Genomic DNA, 22938 nt, shown 5'->3' on the forward strand with positions numbered 1-22938 from the left:
TTCCGTAGCCGCCGCCGCCGCCACCTCAACCTCCTTTTCTCTCTTCTACGCTGCCTTCTAGCCGCCGCTGCCGCCAGCACCATCACCACCACCGTCGCCGCCGCCGCCGCCGCCGTCGTCGTCGTCGTCGTCGTCGTCGTCGTCGCGCGCCGCGTCGTTTCTCTTCTTCTTCTCGTTCGCGCCACCTCGTTCTGTCCGCCGGCACGCGTAAGAACGCCCGCCTCTTTTTCGATGCACCGGAAAACAGGTGCGGAAGCCGGTCGTGGGGATTCCAGGATTTCTACTGGCTCCGCGGGAACCATCGCCCTGCTCCGTTCCCTAGGCTTTATTCCCAGGATCTCGCGCCGCGCGGCGCAACACCGGGGAACACCCTCCTCTCACCCGTTTCCTCGCGTTTCGAAAATATACCGAGAAGACCGAGCCCGATGCAACACACAGCCCGCCAGACCCGTCTCTTCTCTCTTCTCGAAAACCCCTGTCCACCCGTGCCCCGTGTATCGCGACGCTTCGCCGAACTGCCTTCGGTGCATCCCCCGTCCCCACCCCTTGTTGCTTTCTAACCCCTCTTTCCTCTTTCCTCTTTCCTCTTTCCTCTTTCGCTCCGCTCGTTCGTCGGTCGGTCGGTCGGTCCTTCTCGGCCGCGCGTCTCGACGTTTTACCCTTTATGATTATTTATTTTTATCGGGATCGATAAAGGGCGGCGGAACCGAGTTCGCCCGCTGCCAATTGAACGCGTCTATCTTGGAAAAAGCCCGGCCGTGCCCGTCGCTCCCGGCCAATGGCATTTGGCTTTTGGGAAAATGGCAGGCACGACTTCCGGCAACTTCCACGGCGGCAAGTTCCCCGGGAATTCGGGTGAAACCAATTACACGTAGATCAAAGTCGCGATTTTATATCGGCGGACGGCTATTGATCCGGGTATCCTGTTTAGGGTCATTGTTTGCCGCCGGAACGGTGACCAGCGTGCCAACGACCTGCACCTTAGAGGCTCTGACGAGGACGAATGGAAGGAGTGACCTGTTTCGACTGGAATAATCATTCTGGGTCGTAGGCTTTCAAACAGTCGATCATGAGACTGGGCACGACGTACGCGAGATGAAAAATCGAGGTGAAACGGTGTGACCACACAGGCCATAGTATCCTAGGTAGCTTAGCGAATCGACACGTGTCTATTTAGAGTAATTTGGTTCTTCTGGCATCAGGGGATACATTGATACCAACAAGTTCCCTTTCGTTGAAGGTTACGGACGGAAAATATGAGTGTTCGACGAGTGACCTGGTCTGAGATACTTCAACTAAGTTGTTAGTATTCTAAGTTGTTCGAAGCACAAAGTTCAAGTACGACACACAAAGTTCCTGTCTATTCAATTCATTCTAGCGATCATTCTGGCACAATTCATTCTGCCACCAAGAAACCAAGTGACGCCGACAAGTCAACGTTTGTTGCTTCGTAAAAGTAGGTGAAACTAGTAATCGAAAACTGACTAGGTCTAAAATATTAGAACTAGAGCTTAGTTCCGTTAGTAGTATGAACAGACTACAGAATGGGACGTGGCACCCTAAGTAGTCTGAAGAAACCACAAAATTGGTCGCAGTTCCCTAAGTAGTTTAACAAAACCGAACGAATCAACGTGGTACTTGTTTCTCCTTGCGCCAATGATGAAAATCGAAATCTGCCTTTTTGAGTAGGTACAACTAACGAACAGTTCGTAGATCTTCATCTAATCCTTGACCCAAGCCGATAAAGACCCATCAATCATCTAAAATCGCAGTGATTCGCTTCAGGTCGCTTCGGAAAACAACAAAACCTGTCCTGGAGAGCTAGCCTAACTCCCTGGCCCTAGCAGAGCAGCCATTCGATCCTCGGTAGGTCGGACGTCCCCGAAAGGAAGCGGAATCGCCGTATTTCAGGCGGAATAAACGATTCGCGCGTATCGACTATAAATTACGGCGCGTTTGCGGGGTGGTTCAGGGGTGGTGGTCGGGGGTGGAAGGCATCCAGGACAGGAGACGGACAGGGAGCATGGCGAGGATGCCTTAAGGCGACGGCATTTCGATAATTGGAAACCAATGAGGCGGCAGTGGGAGGGTTTTCGGGGTAAAAATCAACCCTTCCACCGTGGCTCCAAGCCCTAATGAAGCGAACCTTCGCCGTTGCCTGCCGACGTGCATGCCTCCGCGTCGTATTAATTGCCTGCCCCTTCGGCTTCCCGTCCCTCGGCGTCGCCTATCGTTTCCCTCCGTCCATCCCCTGCGTCCTCAAGCCCATCTACCCCTTTCGCCCATCTACCTCCTCTTCTTACGCCGCGCCGTCTCGCAGTTACCCGCGATAGCGCATTCTTCGACAAATTGGATCACGCTATCGTGCGAACGCCCGACGGTTCCACTACCGAGTCAGGATAACCGATTCTGCTCGATCCGCTCGATCACGATCAACCGGCTACCGGGTTTCTTTCTAAAACCAGCGCAAGTCCCTCTGGGATACTAGTTATTTCATTTGGAACCAGCACTTCTTTTCGGTAGGGGTTCCAGTTCCGCTGAGACGAGGCTGTGCTTCGAGATTGACAGAAAACTATAGAATAATTGTGGATAGCCTTGAAGTTCTCGATTATGGATGCGTCGTCGATCGGAATGGTTGAGATTCTTCTGAAGCTTGTAATATTGTGGTACGTTAAAGTTTGAGTCCAGTTTGGACTATGTCGACGTAGTCCTAAGATCAAGACTGTGCAAACAACTTTATTGTGTGCATAACATCAGATAAATATGTACCTAGTTTCCATTTTTCCAAGTATTTAAGATTTTGATACACGATCTAGTTCTCCGAGGACACTATTTCCTAGTCTCGTTCGTAAAGGGTCAATCTTTGAAATGGCTGTACAGAGGGATCGCATAATAAGCAAGAATTGCTCGCCCATCGAAATTCCCTGTGTAAAAAGAGAAATATGGAATTCATATTTCACGATAAAATGGTATGTCGAATGAATGCGATCGACTCACTCGTGCACCGAACAAACAGAGATTCGTTTCATTAGAGTAAACACGTATTTGTATGAATACAGATGTTTTATTCAATAGCTCCCGGTGGGAATTGCATGTTGTCGAACCCGCGTTAAAAAAGTTCATAAAACGTGCGAATATCCGCTCCGCAGGCGTACCGTAACAATCTGAAATTTGCATAATTGACCGAACGCGGTGGCCGATAATATCTCCTGGCGGGAATAAAGCCAATGCATGCGATTCACGACAGAATACACGCTTCCTTATTGTTTAATCCGGGACGTTTAACCGACACGCGGTTTATCATTCCCGGTGTGTGTTTATCTCGACGATAAAATACCGTGGCAGCGAATTACCATCGACCGTTAATTACTCCATCCGTGACGAATCACCCGACACATGTTTGTCACCTTGCTCATAAAAAGAATACGTTTATCAGACTCCACCCTCTCATCTTTAGGAAAGATAACAATTGGAATAGAAAAATGAAGTGAAACGTGTAAGAAACCTCCAAACAGAAGAATGAATCAATTGTAGTGATTAATCGGCTAGCTAATTCATGATCACACTTCTAGCAGTAGCTTATTGGTAGCTGGAAACAATACTAGCTTTCATTTCGTAAAACCAGATCAATTTGAAGCACGACAAGTATTTTATATGATATCTCAATGGTATTTTCAATTGGCATTTTGGCCAACCGAATTATTTAACGGAACCAAATTTAAGGGACCAATGAGTGATAATTCACCAAGAGTTCTCTGAATAATTATAGAATGTCAAAAGTGTAAAAAATTGTATGATATTTGTTAGGGGAGTGGCAAGAGAATGTTTAACTAGAACGCAAGTGTTGCAGAATGCTAGGACCTTTGAAAATATCGGACGACGACCCTTGGCTCGTGGCTTTAAGGTTGTGCGAGGTTAGGGCCACTCTCGAAGTAATTCCGTTAGGTAGGCCTCGAATCGATATAATCAGCGAACGCACAGGGGGTGAGTTTTCACCCCTGCCGGTTGCTTCACTACGATTCTTCCTCCTAAATTCAAGCCCCGAACGCCCTGTAATCTTCGGACGCTCTCCAGGCCAACCCTTATTCCTCTGAAGGGTGCGCCACCCGACACGAACCTATCCGACGGTTTGAACTGGTGTCACCGGGAAGAGCAATGTCACGAACATCAGTCCACAAAACACTATCGTATGCCAAACGCATCTCATGATTTCGACATCAAACTCCAGTCATCTCCGCGATTGTGCCAAAAATCCAAGATTGTAATTCAAACCCAAAAAATCGAATCTCCTCGAACAAAAATCCCACTATTATCAGTGTAAAACGATACTTAATCATCCGAATCAAACTGACAATCACAAAAATCCTATCAAACACTAAAGACATCCTGAGGGTACCAGTCAATTGGTCAGGTCGTACGTAATTGGCAAATCCCAATTAACGTTGACTTTAAAATCACCTCTGAATCTGATGAAAGAAGATAGTGAGCCGTCACTTAACGTGTTAGATGACATTCTACACTAAAAGGATCCTGGCTATATCAGGCGATGGTCAACTCACAATTTAAGAACGTAGCAGACACCAATTAATTGTCTCTGCTGAATCTCCTCTAGATGTTGTGATTCGGCACCCTTTGTGAATCACGACTGAGACAACAACTCTTCTAGTAAGGATATGAAAGATACATACAGGTCAGGCGATACTTAAGGTTTCACAAAAAGTGCACGATCCGGGGGTCCCTTCCGTGATCGCAGGAACGATTTGCTGACGGTAACCACGAACAGCACACATGTAACAGGGTGACGGTACCGCAACAACAGCACACAGGGGTGGCCCACCCCGTCGACGCGAACGTGCACCGACGGCGACGTCAACGTCGAACGTGGAGGACGTATCGTCGCGGACGTCGCGCGGATTAGATCCGGGAACGTAGTCGCGGCGACGACGCTCGCTGCCGTCGATGACGAAGTCAAGACGCCGGGATGAACATGGACGCGAGATGTGGCACACCCCAAGACCTAGACACTACTGAACCAGCCCCATGGCAAACCTTGTTAACGGCAGTCGACAACCAAGTTTAAACTTCGGGTAACAATTCCCCTACCGACTCACTCTCTCATTCTCTCTGTCTCTCCTTCTCTCTCTCTCTCTCTCGGTTTCTCTCCTCGCGTGCTCTCTCCCCCTGCCCCCGATCTGCGCCAAGGCACCCTCTCTCACCCCCCATCCCCCTTTTGTCTCCCAAGCCGTTCGCGGACGAAAGGTGATAGAGAAGCATTCTTAAAGAACGACGAGTAATTAATCATCCGATCGACCCAGGGTCAACGGAACCCTCCGCGGCCGAGTCCCTGTTAAAAACTTTGCGGAACGTGCCTCGGCAAGTCGTGTTTTAGGGGATTCGTTCCTGAATCGCTTAGGAACGACACGGGGACATGAGACCGAACTTTGTTTTTTATGGCCGTGTGTTGTAATTGATACGGCAGACGCAGGAGAAAAGCTCTTCTGTATGCTGGAGTTATGCCTTGCTATTGGCAAAGTAGAGTAAGGAAACTGAGAAAATAATACCAATGTAGCTATCATAGTTGATGGTAAAGCAACAAGATGAAATGCTTTATAAATAGTAGCTGGAAATGTTGAGGTGGTTCAAAGATACAGTTAAAGATGCTGGGAAGTACGATTTTCTCAGAACTTTGCCTGTTCTATTGTTTGGATTGCCATGCTCAATGTTGCAGTAACAACAAAGCATATTTTCTAGTCACGACATTATGGAGAACCAAATTTCTTGCAGCCAGCAAAGTAAAACAAGGGACGTGTGCAGCGTTCCGAAAACGATAACAGCATGGCAAGATCGTCTTAGTACAGATGGTACCAGGAGGAATGTTTATAGACAACAGTTAGAATGTTACGGAGATCCAACTTTCTCCATCTTGTCGGATCCTTCGGATTCTTCTAGCAAGGTAGAGCAAAGAACTATTGTTTGAATTATCCTGATATGGTAACAAGAAGTTTTATCAGCTAGAACTGATCGTCAAATTCCAAGATGCTACAACAAAGTAGAATAAGAGTTCCTCTCGTCTCTTCAGAATAGAAGTAAGCATTCGAACTCTCTGGAAAAACGAGAATAATAAATTTCGAACAAATCAGGTATTTCTGCCACGAAATACCTCACAGGCCCAACACGAGACGACTGTATAAATATTCTACAACGTGAATACCGTTTTCCCGAAGTAACGACCGAGTGTAGAATGAGTCCAAAGTATGCATAGCTCTCGATAATCGTCGTGCCGGCGCACAAGAGCAGGATAGTTGGAGCTAAACAGAAGTTCGGAGTCTCGGTTACTGCTCCGAGTAACTGGAAGCCTAAGTTCAGGCGGAATCAAGTTAAGACGACGTCACGAAACTCTGAATGGTACCAAAGAAGTCCCCTTGTACTTGGCCTTGATCGGGTCTGTCTTTGGAAACCAGGACGAAACACGCCAGCTGTCGTTAACCCCGAACCCCGGTGATCCTTCGTGGCCGAAACGGGAAGCGAGAGAGAGAGAGAGAGAGAGAGAGAGAGAGAGAGAGAGAGAGAGAGAGAGTGAGAGAGGGGGGACAGAAGGGGGGCAAGGGGTACCAAGTTCACCGGCGCAACCTTCCCTCCTAAGCGGGCGCGTTGGTGCGAAACTTGGTAGCCGCGTAACAAGAAAGAAGTAACTATCGTTGGAGCGGACTAGTTTGTTCAATGGCACGGGCACACCGAGCCGCGAGCAGAGCGAATGCTCCGCGGAGCAACAGAGGAGGCCGGGGGCAGTTCGATGGAGAGAGAGGGGGTGGAAGGGGGCCGGGGAAGAAGGGGGGCAAGGGAAGGTGAGCCAAAGTTCTTCGCAAGAACAAGAACAAAGTTCCAAGCCAAAGCGCTCTTCTCCCGCCACTTCTGATCCTCTCCCGTCGTCCCTCCCCATTACGTATCCGTGCACCCTTGCAGATGCGCGCACTTGCCGCGACCGGTTCACCTTGGAAACTTTGACAAAAATCAAATTCCAAGTGCACGCGTTGCCCCAGTCGAGGCCTTCTCCCGCGAACTTCGAGGGCAACATCACCCACTTGCGAACCCCGGATTCGCGACCCCGGTTGCAGCACTGCAACCCCTGGAACTCGCGATTTTTGGTATATTGGCTCCATAGTTGGGGGGTCTCCGATTGAAAGTGCAAGTGCTGTATCGTGCACCTTAGGAAAAGACTCGTGGTATCCTCTGGGAGAAGTTAGAGTACGAGTGGCAGTGGTAAGCGTAATGTATCGGCGTTGTATCAATTTGCTAATAGTATATAGAAGCTTATACAGCTTTAAGTAAGTTATTATGTACCAGTGTTAACTTTGACTTGTCGAGGGTGTATGGAAGCTTACGGACCATACCCCCATTACTTCTTTTGTAACGACTTCAGAAAGCAGGTGTGTAAAGTTCTCGGAGTTAGCACTTTGCTACCAGGCTAATTTGTTAAGTACACTCTGTTTGCGCTGCTGGAGGAGTTCGACCGAGAAGATTTGAGTGACAGTGACAACAGAATATCATAGCATCTGACTAGGACCATGTAGCAACCACTTCGTCAGGATTGATCCTTTCCACCACGACTGTGTCTTTGGCCTTACGCTTGTGTCCTAGGTTACTCCTCAGTGAAGGATTCAGCGATCTCTAAACGAGAACACTTTTATACAGCGAAGGTGATCGAAGACGCAAAGCCGACGGATCACGGAAACTGAGAGGAAGCATGGTTCGACCGGCAGCCAACGCAAACAGCGAGGAATCGTTGGTGACAGCTAGTACTTACTTCAAGGTCCGAAGTCCTCGAGCGGCGACGATGCGGCCGCACGGCGGTGGTTCCGCCCGGATCCCGGCGCCGTGGTCGTCCTCGTCGAGTAAACGCGGTCACTGGTGAAGACCGAGAGCCCGGTGGTTAATTTTCGCCGGTGTAGCTGAGGAGCGCGTCCCCGCGGACGATATTCAAAAGAGGAGCCGATGGACCCGTGATCGACGTTAGCCAGCCGAACGAGATCCGTCCAAACCGTCCGCGCCGCGACGTCGACGATGAGCGCCGATTTTCCACGAGCAACCCCGAGAGGTCGTACACGGCGTCAGTAGGAGGACGCCGTAGGAATAGGAGGTGGAGAACGGTGAGACGGAGGTGGAGGTGGAAGGAGCCAGAGGAGGATTTCGAGCTGGTATTGGTGAGGAGAGGTCCGCCGCGTCGCTACACCGTCGGGACGCCGGTCTGGTTGTGTGAGCTCGTGAGGAGTTAGATTAGAGGAGAGAGGAGAGACCCTGGAGAGAAAGAGAGGCCTGTGAAACACACAGACGAGAAGAGGGAACCAGAGAGAGAGAGAGAGAGAAAGAGAAAGAGAAAGAGAGAGGTGGGCGGGAGGAGGTTCGATGCGCGCTACCGTGAGCCGGTGTTGGTGAGAGTAAAACTTTTCTCGCTTGTGTTCGTACGCACGCATCGACTCGCCTTCGAGGAAGGGAGCAAGGGGGCAGGCAGAAAGAGAGAGCACAGGGAGAAGAGAAGAAGAGACGGGGGAGAGAGAGGCGGATAAAACCGGAGGAGGAAGAGGAGGAGGAGAAGGATAGGGCGTAGTACGATTTTGCTGGTACGGAGACGAGCTCCCAAGCAAAACGCGTGGTCCACCTCCGAGTTATTTCCTTTTCCAGCCATCCTCGAACACCCAACGACACCCCCGACCCGTCCCTTAGGCTGCCGCCGGACCGCGGCGCAAATTATTACCCGTCGCAGGTGCATTTTTTCTGCTCCCCTGGAACAGCGCGCGTTCTCGCGCCCGCGTCGCGCGCTTCCTTTTCTTTTCGGCCGGGAACATCAACCGCCTGACGGAGAGTCCCCGGGAAAAACTGTCAACCGCAAGCTCTCGTCCCTCGTAATTGGAGACCAATGTAAATTCGAGCGTGCGACGGATTTTATTGATCAGGTTAAACGCTTTTCCCTGATAGCGTCAGCTTCTTCTCGGCGATACTTTCGTGGCTTGTTCGTAGAACTTCCACCGTGGTCTGACTTTAAACGGTCTGAACTACTAATGTTGCTTCTCCTCTTTCGATCGAATGGTATTACTACCTCCTGCGCGACAGCTATGCACCGTGAATGAATGCTGGTGCATAGCTCGCTGGGGCTTGGTTCGAGAGTTGCTCGATGAACGGACTATAAATAGACTAAACTAGCGAGCTTTTGTTCCTGCAAATTGAAAACGTTTACTGGAGATTAGACTAGACTGTTTCGAGCACGGTTATTCTTCTAAAGACAAGAACCGTGCAGACCTAACGGCGGTACGTGGCCTTACAGTCGGTTGTCCGACAAAAACAAGCAAATGCTACTGGTTTTATTATACGACGCTTGACTTTTTTTATAACAAAACGCTTGGCAATATTGAAATCACCCGTAACCATGGTGTAAAAATGGGTTAATGAAGCACTTTGTATAGTTTTTCCCGTGGACATTTCCAGCGAAATTGACATTACGAAGGAACAGTTGTCACGACCATGAATCATGTTCCATGAGAGGACTTCAAAGTTTCCCTCATTGTTCCAACTGGGTCCGTAACCCCATAAATTCGTCTATTTCTATTTCATATTTCTAAATCATTTCTTTCAGTCTCGTTATAAATTTTCCATATATAGCATTTTAAGAATGAGCATACGATCATACAATAAAAGACTCAGTATATACAGAAGAAATGACTTCAAAACTGTGATTAACTCTTTGAATGCGACGTGTATACGCTGCGTAAGCATACGCTGCAGACTATGGAGCATATACACGCTCTCAGAGTGAGAAGTTCGTTCTGACCCATAAGCTCGTGTGTAAATTAATTGTTTATGTTTATCAATCGATAGTTTAGCAAAGAATCTAGCCGCATTCTAACAAATACACCCTACAGCTATGCTTGTGCATGACAAACATTAAATATGGAATAGCATCCCTACACTTGATAGTTTTGTAGCTTTTTCAGCTTCGGTTATCAAGAGTGTCTTCCAAGCTCGGTCTCCCGACGAGATCTAAACGGACCCAAGGCTCTGCAACCGTGCATTACTCAGGATCGTTCGTTCTCCGAGGTTCGATCCTCCGCCCCGAGGTCCGGATCGAGGTGCTGACGGACGCGGGCAAAGAAAGATGGGTTCGTGTGTGAAAACCGAAGATACCTTATGATCGCGGACAGCAGCTCGTTCGTCGACGGTAGGCGGACTACCGAACGTCGAGTTTAATGCAGATTAAGGAGCGCGGGGGCTGGAGGGTCCTTTGTAGAACGCGTTTCGTTCGGTATTAGCTGGAAGTAGCTCGTAGAACCGTGGTATTACCTGGAATTACGTCTCAATCTACCGTGGCCGTCGACTAAACTAATATTAAAACTTTTAACGTAGTTAGAGCGCGGCCCGTGGTTGCTTTACCGTCCGTGAAGCTGCTCTCTCTTTCTCCCTCTTCTTCCTTGCCTCTCCTGCTCCCTGTTCCTTTAACCCTCGCTCTTCCATCGCCTAGCCCACCCCCTCACTCTCTCCCGTCTCTCTCTCTCCCTCCCTCTCTCTCCCCGCTCTCTCTCTCTCTCTTTCTCCCTGTCTGTCTTTGTGTACGTGTGCACGGGTTGCATTGACCGTTACTGAACTTTGATGTGTTTCCTGCGCAAAATTCACCTCCGAAGTCATAAATTAGCTACGGAGACCGATGCGTCTCTCCCTTTGGCCGCCACCCTTCGAGCTGCACCAATACACCGGGCCTTCGCAGCACCGAGCAGAGACGCTGGTCAAAAGCAACCGAGGCGGCGAACACGTATGCATCTCCGACGGATCCCTCGAAATTGTTCGAGCAGCCGCCCACGGTCCCGATCGAGAGAATAAACTCACTTTTCACCCGGTTCGTAGAACGCGTTCTTCCACCCCTTCTCACCGGTGAATATTTATCGGCGACGATGAACGACGGACTCCTCGAATATACCATCCATCCATACAGCACACCCCCTTCCTATCCTCCTCCTCCTCCTCCTCCTCCCTTTTCCAGCTCGTCCGTAAACCCCCCCGGTGTAGTTTGCATGCGCCCGTTTACCGGCTCGCGAATACCATCGGCTATTTCGGCCTGCAACACGTTGCACCGACCAACCTGGGCCTGGTTCCACCGCTTAGAATTTCATATTTTACACGGCGCGTCGCTTTGCGGCCGGATCGCAAATTATTACCACGGTGTTTTTACGTTTCCACGCCCACCTGGCCACCTGCCGGCCTTCCGAGTTCGATAGGGTTGCTGGATTTCGATTTTTTCGATCGAGAACACTTCGTCTTCCTGAACGTTGCATTTCGCCGCCTCTGCTTTCTCGATTTTCTTTCATACGATATTTTTATTCGTGCTCGTCTTGTTTTATCCCTGTCTGATTATTCTGCGTGATGCACGTAGATCGAGCAAATCGATCACCTCCGAGTGCTCCTCGCAATTTTCTATTACAGTTCTTCGCACCTGTAGATTGATTGTTAACGTTGTCGGGCTTCCGGTGATCGCCCACTTTTCCACGTATTTAAGCCGGCGGCTGTGATTTTCATAGAACTCGCCTCGTGGTTCGTTTATTCAACGGTTCGCCAAAATTGAATTGATTCATTACTGTCGCCGGTTAAATCGCGAGGTCCCAGGGAAATAGTAGCGTGGTCGTTATCTCTCCTCCGAACAGGACAAGAAGTTTTTATTCCGACGCTTAAGAAACGGTCATGTCCTGCCAGATCAGAGTTACTCCATTTAGAATCTATTAAGTGGATTAAGTTCCACCAATGAAGTACTCCATTCAACTTCGTCTCTCTCTCTCTCTCTCTCTCATCCTCTTCCTTTCTCCTTCTTTTCGCCAACCGTTGGCAACTTCTGCTCCTTTCAGCTTCCTCCGAAAGTTCCTCGACGAGGAATTGCCGCTGGTTAAAGGGTAGAGAGGGGGGAGGGGTGGCAGGACGCGAGGACGCAGAATTGAAAATTCACGCGAAAATTTACGCAGGGAAACGTAAAACCGCAAAGAAGGCGGAAACGAGAGATCTATTGCCAGGAAATGAACGGACGAGAAATTATGTGAGGAAGGAAGCGACAAACTCCGTTTCGAAAACAAGCCAACCAGCGAGATATACTTTCGGCTCTTCATTTTGGTACTTGCCGTTTTTACTCGCTACCAGTTGCAAACATTTCTCCATTCGCCGCAAAATAATGAGCTTACGTGTCATATTAGGGAAAGTGATTAGGGAACCGATTAGGGAAAGTGAACTAATGTAGCGTACGAAATTAGTTAAAATGTTACACAATTGTTGCGTGTGCCGATAGGGTATCGCTAATGTAGTATCATCGTTGAATTCGTCTAATTCAGTTTGTAGGTTATAGCAAGTTACATTGTCAGTAAGTATAATAGCAAACACATGGCAGAAGTTAGAGGAAAAGAGTTGAACTATCGCCAAAGTTTCAGGGAACGATAGAACAAACTACTCTCGTCTTCTAAATCAATTAAAAGTAATCCTTGTCAATGGAGGAATGTTCGAAACTTTTCTTTACCATTTTCTCAGATTAATTGCACTTTTTAACGTTCATGAAAAAACTAATTTACAAGCGACGATGATAATGTAATCAAATTAACTTTCTCAGCTGTGAACGCAATCCGTGCACTCAAGCTCTCCAAAAACATGACAAAGTAAATTAAACATGATACGCGTTCGTATTCCTGAAACGTCTGGTCTGACTAATCATTTACTACGATCACCAGATTCTTGTAAAAGTATACATTAATGTCGTAATACATGAAATTCGTGTAGAACGACAGTTTTTAATAACATTTCGAATGATAAACGACTCGAAGATTTCAGAAATGGTAATATCAAAGTTTTTTTTTTCAAATGCTAAAACGGAACTCGCAATAATTACTCTCTCATTGCACAGCAATTGAATCAAGATCTTCAAACCAGTTCTCGGCAACGATCAGAACTACAGCCGCAGCTGCTCTCGTCATCTTACAACCGACTTATATCGATACTTTCTAACTCGTAGAACCGGCAAATGGCCGGGAACAAGAAAGAAGCCGGCGGGTAGGGGAAACTTTCGAATCTGAATCGCTTTCAAGTGAAATGTTAATGACTCGAAGAACTAGTTGCTGCAGCTGCTGTCCCCCATTATGATCGCGACGAACGTTTCGCATTATCAACTCCACCAAGTCGGTCAGAGACCATTAATTACCATTAATTAACGATCGCCGGGGTGGCTTATAAAATCCCAAATTACCGGGATCGATTACCAAAATCAGTTCCCGTAGACCAAAAATCACGAAGATAAATCCTATAACCGAACACGTTCACCCCGTGCGAAATAAATCGCTGAAGGAATGTTGTAAGCCTGTCCTGATAATTCTTGGACAGCAGAGTGCCCTCTAACATCTCAAATTGTCCAGGATTGATCTCCAAAATTGCCTACACTTGCGTCAGAAATAAAAAATAGCAAAAACAAATTTCACGATGAAGTACATTGAGTAAATTCTATCGATTCAATCGCCAGAGTGGTTTGTAAAATTGTAACAGAAATAAATTTGGTGAAGAAGTATATCATTCAACGACGCACAAAATAAGAATGAGACAATCTTCGAGTGAAGAGGACGTATTGTGGTCCTACCGCGTCGACTCTCGATTGCCAGGGTGTCTTGTAAAATCTTCAAAATTGTCTACACTGGTATGGGCCAAAAATAAAATTTGCAACGAAATGCGCTGCGAGCAACCGGGCGCGAAATCAAAATAAAACAAAGGATCTCGGAGTGAAATAGCTTGTTTCGGAGGACGGTCGAGCGCAGGATCGTGGTGCTCGCGTCCCCGATCTTCGAGGAGGAGTGCTGTAGTCCTGCCCCGGCGATTCTCGACGTTCCTCCTCGCGCGGCCATCCCAGGCCACGAAATTCTAGAGGTTTTCCATCTCTCTCTTTGTCTCCTCTGTAATATCCGCAGGCCGTCTCTGTCCGCGAGTGGTTCGCGCAGGCGTCCTCCCCCGCCACTAACGAAAGCTCGAACTTTCCGGGGTGTGAGAGAGAGAGAGAGAGAGAGAGAGCGAAAGATAGAGAAAGAGAGACAGAAAGCTAGAAGGAGAGAAAGCGGCTGGGTGGCTGCGGGGGTAAGCGGGGGTGGCGCGCAGGGTAAACCTCCACGATCCACGCCTCCCACGATAGGCTTACTTTCCTGTAACTTTTTACCGTTGTTGTCGTTGTCGACGTCGTCGTAGGTGGTCGTGGTCATACGTGCACGAGCCCCGAGGAAAAAGCTCTCTGTCCTCTCTCTGCCTCGGAAGAGCTTTTCTGCCCGTCGACCAACGGTTTTTCTCTTTTTATCCGACCTCTCCTCCCTTCCACACTATGCTCTCCCCCCCCCCCTCTCTCTCTTCCTCTCTCCTTCCTCTCCGCCCGGTTCTCTCGAAATTTTTTGCTCTTATTGTCGCCGCGTCCTCGGCTATCACGAGCAATAAACGTCTCCGCTCGCGAAATTACCCGTTGGACGATGCCATAGGGAAAAGATTTCCTCGGAACTGCCGGAAGAGTGTAGCAACGTGTCCGACGAAAATGAGATTCGCCGGCGGACGATTAGGTTCGCCAGCGAATCGCAAGGGGTTGGCTCGATTCGAAGACGTTTCTGTTCGAGCGACTCCCCTTTGCCGCGAGCTACCAGCTTTTAATTTTCTTTGATTCTGCGTCGGTATTCGCATGCTTACATCCGGACGTTTGCGCGTGCTGGATGCATTGTGCAGTCGTCGGGATTTTATGGCGGTAAGTTGTATTTGGGAATTTGTGCTCTGCACTGTGACACGTTTGTTCCATTGACTGCGTCGATACTGGTCTGATCTAGTTGGACTACACGTCTTTTGGGATTTTCTGACTGTTTGACTCGTACAATTTGACTCTGGACATGTTCTTTATGTGGTTCTTATTCTGGTTCTTAGGTTAAAAAATTGTCTTGAACGGATCTTATATCCACACATAATTTGACAATTATTTCAACTCATCTTTATCATCTTTCACTTAGCACCTTCATTGTAGTTACACAAACATGAATGTTTAAGCACTTGGGAACCGTGAGATCCAAAATCTTTTGCGAGTAAAGAAAATATAATTTCGCATTACATTCGCAAATAATGATGAATTAATATGCACCACGAGTGCTTCGCGCCGCAATTTAACCGTCCTAAATTTCCATCCCCGCAGATTTATATTTCATTCGAAAAAATGATCAGCGAGGGTTGACCTTTTCACCGAGTAACGCGGTAGCCCGGGACCAGCGGACGTACAATTATGCAAATGGTGGCCGAAAGTAGGAAAAATGCAAGAGAGAAGTATGTTAATGGCCGAGAGTGAAATAAAACGGCCGCCAGGTTACTCGACCGGCAAAGTTCAAAGTTCAAAGTTTGGTAACCCCATCCCGTAACCTCGTCCCTCTCTTCATTGTTACCAGACATCCTGTCGTAGCCTAATGATTTGCAACAATCTCGTTACAGTAACTGGAACATCAATATCTATACAATGTTCCCCTCGCATCTCCGTACAGACTCCATAAACATTTTTAAAATTTTTTAACCCTCCGAATTCACTCTGTTGCATTGCTTCCACCATTTAAACTGTATTGTGTTAATTTACCGGGTCATTTCAATTCGAACTTCTTCGTTCGCAATGTATACAATTGACAAAATTACGTTTCAACCCTCGAGAAACTAAAGGGAATGGTTACCGGTAATGTTGCCATTCCTACTTATTCTCGATATTAAACAGTACATTACGTGAATGTGCACAACGATATAAGAACTTATTCTTACTATTCAGAAGATACGAATCTTTCGGCAGTGTTGAAATTCCGAGTGTCGCCAAGTTCCACGACAGAATACTATCAAGAACGATACGACAGAGTGCGAAACATTGTTTATGAAAGCCAGAGAAAAATCAACGATAGCCCCGAAAGTTGGCCGTCAAAGTTAAGAATTTCACTTCACGGATATTTACCGCGGGCCGAGTTCCGCGAACTTCTGGGATCACTTAGGTCACCAAGTTGCTCATTATGTTTGAAGAATAACTTTAGCCAAAGTTCAATGAATCGGCTGCTCGCGAGTGAAACACGATGGTAGGGGGTGGAGGAGGGAAGAGCGGGGAACCACTGTAACCAATGGGAATCTAACGGCGCAGCCGGTTGCACGCTCCTCCCGAAATCCTTTTGTTGCGCCCGCTTTATAAACGATAACTTGGCAACTTTCAGAAATATCGTTTCGGCTACACAAACAAGTTGCGCACGCAACCCCGAAAACTGGAGGACTCGAATCGGATGGGGATCCACGCCGTTGTTCCCTACGTGACTACATTCTATTTCGCTCCTCGGGTAATTAATTCCATCGAATGAACGATATGGCCGGTGAATGCGGGCGAAACGTTACCAAAGGTCGGAACTGAATTTTTCCTGCACGGAACCAAACCGTTGAGCATTTTTAAGTAAGCCACCGATTGAACTAAACCTTTCTGAAGCGTTTTGACGACTACCGGAGTAATCGTTTAACTGGAAGAAAGGAATTTTTTGCCGTTCCCTGTGTTTGCGTCCCGAAATCGTTCTGCTTGTACAATTCTATCGGGTCGTTGTAGAATTGAATGTAATTTGGGAACCTCGAGTGTGGAAATCAGTGGTTTCTGTTAGCGCGACGATGAAACAAAATATGAAAATAATATAAAATACTTCTTGGTTTCATACGCCTAAGAAATGAAGCAACTTTCAGAATACAGATGGAACCGAATATAAATCTATTTCTCATTCGAAGAAACATCAATTTTATCAAGAGATGAATAGCTTGTGCAGGGTGTTCGATTACAGGTGGGAGAAAATTTAAGGTGTGGTTCCCCAAGACGAAAATGAAGAATAAAAAAATTTCGATTTCGGCTTCAATTTTCAGTTATTGACAATTAAAGATCCGCCTGAAATGCGGCAACCCTGCCAACAGAGGTGCACGTTGCGTACGTTATAGAGGCACGTAAACAAATATGTGCATTTTTGTGAATACTTGCACTTGCGAGGATTTCATTCAATATCCATGGACGCAATGGATATATGCAAACCATTTTATAGTGATCACGAGTAAATTAGTTATGTGAACCTGATTGTAAAGTGAAAATGCATTGATCCCTTCTACTCGATAATTCCACATAGCGGACATTATACATGCGCTTGTGGATTTTAACGATTAGGCAGGTTCAATGTCGTCGAACGCTTTATTTGTGAATCCTTAAAACATTTTCACCTCGCTGGGTCTCCGAATGAGTACCAAGGTAAGCATGTATTTGTCACTTGACTGTCATGCATGTGTTTGATACGTGACTGTCGCGCGCCTGTATGATGTACACAACGTACACCTCTGTTGGCCGGGTTGCCGCATTTTAGGCGGATTTTTAATTGTTAATAACTGAAAAACGAAGCCGAAAACGCAAATTTCTATTCTTCCTTTTGATCGTCTATTGTCATGGAGAACCATCCCTTAAATTTACTCCCACCTGTAAGTAGTCGAACACCCTGTATATCACAGTATCAATCAATTGAGTCATATAGCTTGAATTGAATGTTGCACACAAATCAAAGTACTGTTATACCAAATTTAATCTTCATCGCGCTGTAATTAGAACTTAAAAAGTCACTTGAAGACAATACTGCAAATGTGTTGAACAAGAAAATTTGTTCTGCATCATATTCATATTTTTCATTTCATATTTCATACGACCTCGACCGATTCCGATGCGGCCTGCCATCGCCCGATTAAAATAATCAGGGATTAGTCACAGCTATACTTAGCAGGATGAAGAAAGAAAAGTGTTATGCCAGCGGAGGGTGCTACCGATACAATTTCGGAGGAATTTCGCGGGGAATTTTCGGGGTTAGCCGGGAGACAGGACGAGATATGGCCAGATATACGAAGGCAAACACGAAGGACATGTGTATACATATTGGTACACGCGTATTTCTACGTAAATACAGGAACCCTGGGCGTTGCGTAACGGGGTAAACATCCAGCAGGGAAGAAATCGAGAGAGATAGAGGCTCCAGGCCGTACAGGCGCCATATATCTATCCATTGAGGGGGAGAACGATGATGCCTCCTAGTCCGAGACATAAATCCATCGGTTTGTTCTCTATCTTTGCGACCGTACCACCTCAAGGCGTCGGGGAGACTCCTCGCGGAATCAACCTACCATATCTCCTCCCTGCAATTTTTATTGTCTTACTGCAGACGGATCGATCTCAGGGGTCAGAAGAAATCTTCGAGAGCCGCTCTTATCTTGGACATCGAATTCCTTTTGTCGAAGACGAACTCTCTTGCTAAGGTAAGCGTGGAAAAGTGAAACCTCTAAATTATAATAAATTTCTAATACAACGCTATACCAGCCTTCTGGTAAAATTACTGTATGTACTTCAGTCAGACAAAATTGGCATCTAGTGGATTGTAGAATCAACGAGTAACTTATGTATCTTGTGTTCCATTGAAGCCCTTAAAAAGTTAGAATATATCATGGTTCTCATTCTATACTAAAAGTAATAATGGTGCTTCGTTCGCCGTTTACTAAGCTTAATAGTATATTTTAACAATCTGCATAGAAGAAACATTTAACGTTCCGAATCTTGAAGAAAATCATCGCCGTGCATATGATCGATTAATATACCTTCGAATGACTCAGCCATGGACGTCTCTTGGATGTCTAACGCATAAAAAATGAATACGGTAATGACGGTGGGAAAATCAATGTGAATGATTGTCGCATTAACGTTTAGGCCCGGTTCGAGTATTACGAGGATAACGAGAGTGACGCGATCGAAGGGTAAAGAAAGGAACACCGTCGATGCCCGGCATCGCGATATTAATTGACGTAGGAAATTAGGTCCACGATCCCTCGAATGATTGATCGCGTAATGAGAAATCCCTAATAATGACCCTGCCGTTTGGGGAGGATGGAACGAGCGACGTTGGCCAGGCGATGGAAAGGGTATTAAGAAACGACATTAGATTATAATTTATATTAAAATCTGTGCAAGGAGATAAAGAGAGGAGACACCCACCGACGGTCGATCTCAACCCTTCGGCATTGGCGTAACTCGCCGCGTTCAAACACCATGGACGACGTCTTGATCTCGGCGAAATTTCAGGCCACGGGACGAAGCACGATCAAAAGTCAATATAATCCGAGTTACGAACCCTCGTGGACACTTATTAACTTTTTAAATATTTTACTTTGATGAAGGAAATATTCCTCGAGCATTCTCATTATTTTTTATTGTTGATCTCGAGCTTGTAAAATTTACAGAAATTTGTTATTGATGTAGAGATTCCGGAGTTAATTGTTAAAACACTCGATTAACGTTTACAAGGTGTTTGTAGTTGTACACTGATGTCGGCGGGTCGCATGGAAATAGATGATTGTAACAGGAACCCGAATTGTGATCGATATAGGCCGAAAGAGGCATTTTAATTAGGCTCTACGCCTATGGAAAATAATCAAAGGGGAAGGCCAAGGGGACGCTTTATGGTGGAGACGAGGGAGAGAGAGAGAGAGAGAGAGAGAGAGAGAGAGAGAGAGAGAGAGAAGATGAAGGTACATCGCGTGGAGCAGGCGAGGCGGGAGAGTATTATAGTGATGCAAAGATGGGGTTGGGACAGCATGCTTAGACGTAATGGGGTAGAACTTCGGACTTATTCCGGTTAAGATATTAAGCGTGCAACAATATATGTTCCTCCTTATGGCGAATGCAATCGAACATCTACGAAAAGAATATCTTAAAAATTCTGGAAATGGGAGTCTTCCGATTGTCACAATTATGTCATTTATCAAACAAAAATCCGACCCACCGTGTGCACAAAACATTTATTTCATCGTGTACTCAAATCCTTCAAATAAAGCATCGATCCAAATCAAAATGTGGCTAAAATTTTTACAAAATTCTCATTTAATCAAGTCTGCGTCACTAAATAAAAATTCAGCTGAAACGTTTATGGAATGCCATGCCAATTCTAAATCGGCAGTGGACCATCTAGAGGCCAATTAACGAAATCGGAGTTTGTCCTAGGAGGATTCGTCGTATATCGGAAACACGCGTTTCCCATGCGTTCTCCCAGAATGTTCAACCCCAGAACCGGGTGGCACGCTGAAAATAGACGAACCGATTCCCGTCGTTCTTTCATCTCGCCAGGGTGAATCCAGCGGATAGGATTATCGGCGGAACAGCGGCGAGGTACTAAAAATATGCACCGGTCAGGTTTGAATGGCATCGCCGAGACGAATATGTGTCAGCCCGACTCTCGGTTGCGCTCCCCCCTGCATCTCGTTCCCCACTGTCGGGGTTTAGGTTCTTTAACGAGAGCGTTGGTTCTCTGGGATCCCTCGCTTTCCGATAATAAAATGCATGATTTACCTTTCCGTTTGCGCGAGCGAGCCGAGCGCGCTTCGCTCCGCTCCGCCCTGCTACGCTTTGCTCTGCTCTGCTCTGCTCTGATCTACTCGGCGCACGAAAGCGCAACAGCAATGGGAACGGGAGCAATAGCAACACCGAGAAATACCGACCCTCTTTACTCAGCGGCGACGTTACGAAAGGCGACCCGCGTTACATTCGAGCGACAGGACGACGCCATGAATTATAAAATGACGGTAAAAGCGAAAGTTTCCCGGCGGTTTCGCGGAAGCACCGAGCGAGGGAGAGAGAGGGTAGTACAGAGCTATAGGGGAGGGGAAACGAGAGAGAGAGAGAGAGAGCTGACTGGCTGCCGGTCTGAGGCAGGCTGCCAACGAACCGACCAACCAGCCAGCCTCCTTCTAATTTAATGAAATAGCGAAGGGTTAGGCTCTCCTAGCAGGTGAAGCACCGAGCAAATGTTTAGGCAAAGTAGCCCGGGCTACATGACGTGCCGGCGAATGTGGAAGTGCAACGTTTACACGTTCAACCACGTCCCACGGCATCGCTCGACTTTGCCTCGCAACTGCCTGTCCCTCCCATGCCTCGCTATCGCTTCTGCTTCCTCTGTCCTACACTCTCTCTCTCTCTCCCTCTCTCTCTCTCTCTGTCGCGAACTGGTGCGTATGCGAAGTGTCTATCTCTATCCCTCTCAATCTCTCTATATCTGTACATCTCTCCGCGTCTCTCTATTGCTCGCTGGCCTCTTCCGTTTCTGTCTTACCCGCTAGCCTAGCCTAGCCTAGCCTGGCCCAGCCTAGGACACGCTGTCTTCGTCTGTCGCACCGGGAATCCATTAAAATGGATGCGAGACGGTTTTTGGGCGATGGCGATGTTGGTCGCTCGCAGCATCCTCGCCACTCCCACCCACGCCGGCAACCTAACCCACTGCCTCCGAGCGACGAACATGCAAATTCGGAACCGGTTACGCGGACATTTTCACATCCGGAATGACGCGGTAACGAGAGAAATCCAACGAGACGTCTCCTGGATAATTTCCTTTCTGCGACGGACGAGGATATTCTCCGACCGCGAACGATTGTTCCCGACCAAGGGCTGGAGCATGTTCTTCGGCGAGATTCAGAGTACTCCATGTGGCTTGCCACGTTCTTAGACCTTCTTTGTTTGTCAGGGTTGCGTGTTGTTGGAGCAACAAGAATGTTCACTTGCTCACACGTTGTATCTTCGTTAAAATCCGTACACTGTGCGAGAATCACGTGTCGAGACGTTTTTCGTATATTGTCGACTGGAGTATGGACATGTAAGGTTATTTGCATAAATTAGTATTTCATGAAATAATGATGGTGAAGACGAGTTCATACAGAGGAAGTACAAAGGATCAAATGAAAATTCATAGCACAGTCTTTACTCGATATATGTCCCAATAATCTAGCGGATAAAAGTCACGGAACTATCCCCACTGCACAGGGTACACCCCCATGGGGAGACCCAAATCTCGAGTGGCCTCGAGCTAAAATGAAAGAGGCATTTCAAAGGAGAACGATTCATTATTTAAAATAAAAATGCTTTATTGTTGTTCTGGGTTGAATTCTAGTGGTGGTTGACTTCTAGAGTCTGATAATCGAATGTTAGTTTAATTCCTGTGTGTTTTGGCGGGATATTTTTATTTTTATTGTTCCTGTTATTTTTACAGAGTAATACAAAATAGTCGCTTCTAGTGATAGCATCTAGAATCCAGCGTTAATAAATATGAATTGCGTCGGGATTGCCAGAGCAAATACGCAACCTGAAGCAAGGTTTTCAGCCAAAGTTGTAACTCCTCAGTGAAATATGACAATGTAGCGGAAGATGAAGCAGATGGACTTTCCGCCTTTTTTCGAAACCGTACCGTTTCCTCAGCAACTGCGAAATGTTGCTAGATTTCGGTCGCGGAACGACAGACTTCGCGATGTTTCAACTTCGGCTGGCAGTCTACGCTGCAGTTCACGCGAAGTGCTCGACTAGTTAGCTTCGCAAATTCTGCGCTTCAAACTTTGGCCTATTAAAATAATGTTGCCCTTTCCTCGATGGCACACTGACCCATTCCTTTCGCAGTGACTGTGCAAATTAATCGCGTCCGCGCGAGTCCACTTTCGGCCTTCTAGTCGGCACAGCAAATAAAGCTTTCGGCAATTTTAAAATGGAAGTTTAAGACAACGTTTAACACTTCGAAATCAAAGTTGGGTAATGCTCCTAACACCGGCGGCCCCTATTAGTTCATTCCCGGTAGCTCGAATAAATACGTGAACGTAGAACCCGGCAGTTTGGTTATTCTGTTTTCTGTCCAAACTACTTCAGGATCATCAATTTGGTAATGTGTTTTAACGAACACACTTGTCCTAAGAAGTACCCATACTTTAAACCTAGCTATATTTTTCTTAAAATAACACGCGTGCTAAGTACTACAAATTGTTCAACGCCATTGAACTGTTAAAGAAATGCGTACAGCGTTACATTCAAGAAAATGAAAA

The 22938-nt window shown here is 46.9% G+C and overlaps 1 protein-coding gene across 1 annotated transcript in view; it reads right to left on the reverse strand.

The window, feature by feature from the left end:
* The window catches only part of LOC143352728 (uncharacterized), a 242042-nt gene extending 234104 nt beyond the window's left edge, over nucleotides 1–7938 (reverse strand). Inside the window, exon 1 of the mRNA XM_076785462.1 lies at nucleotides 7805–7938. The gene's annotated coding sequence lies outside the window, so the exon portion shown is untranslated. The remainder of the gene's footprint in view (nucleotides 1–7804) is intronic.
* Nucleotides 7939–22938: the final 15000 nt, after the last annotated feature.

Source organism: Halictus rubicundus, chromosome 3 (genome assembly GCF_050948215.1).
Source record: "Halictus rubicundus isolate RS-2024b chromosome 3, iyHalRubi1_principal, whole genome shotgun sequence".
NCBI lineage: Eukaryota > Metazoa > Arthropoda > Insecta > Hymenoptera > Halictidae > Halictus > Halictus rubicundus.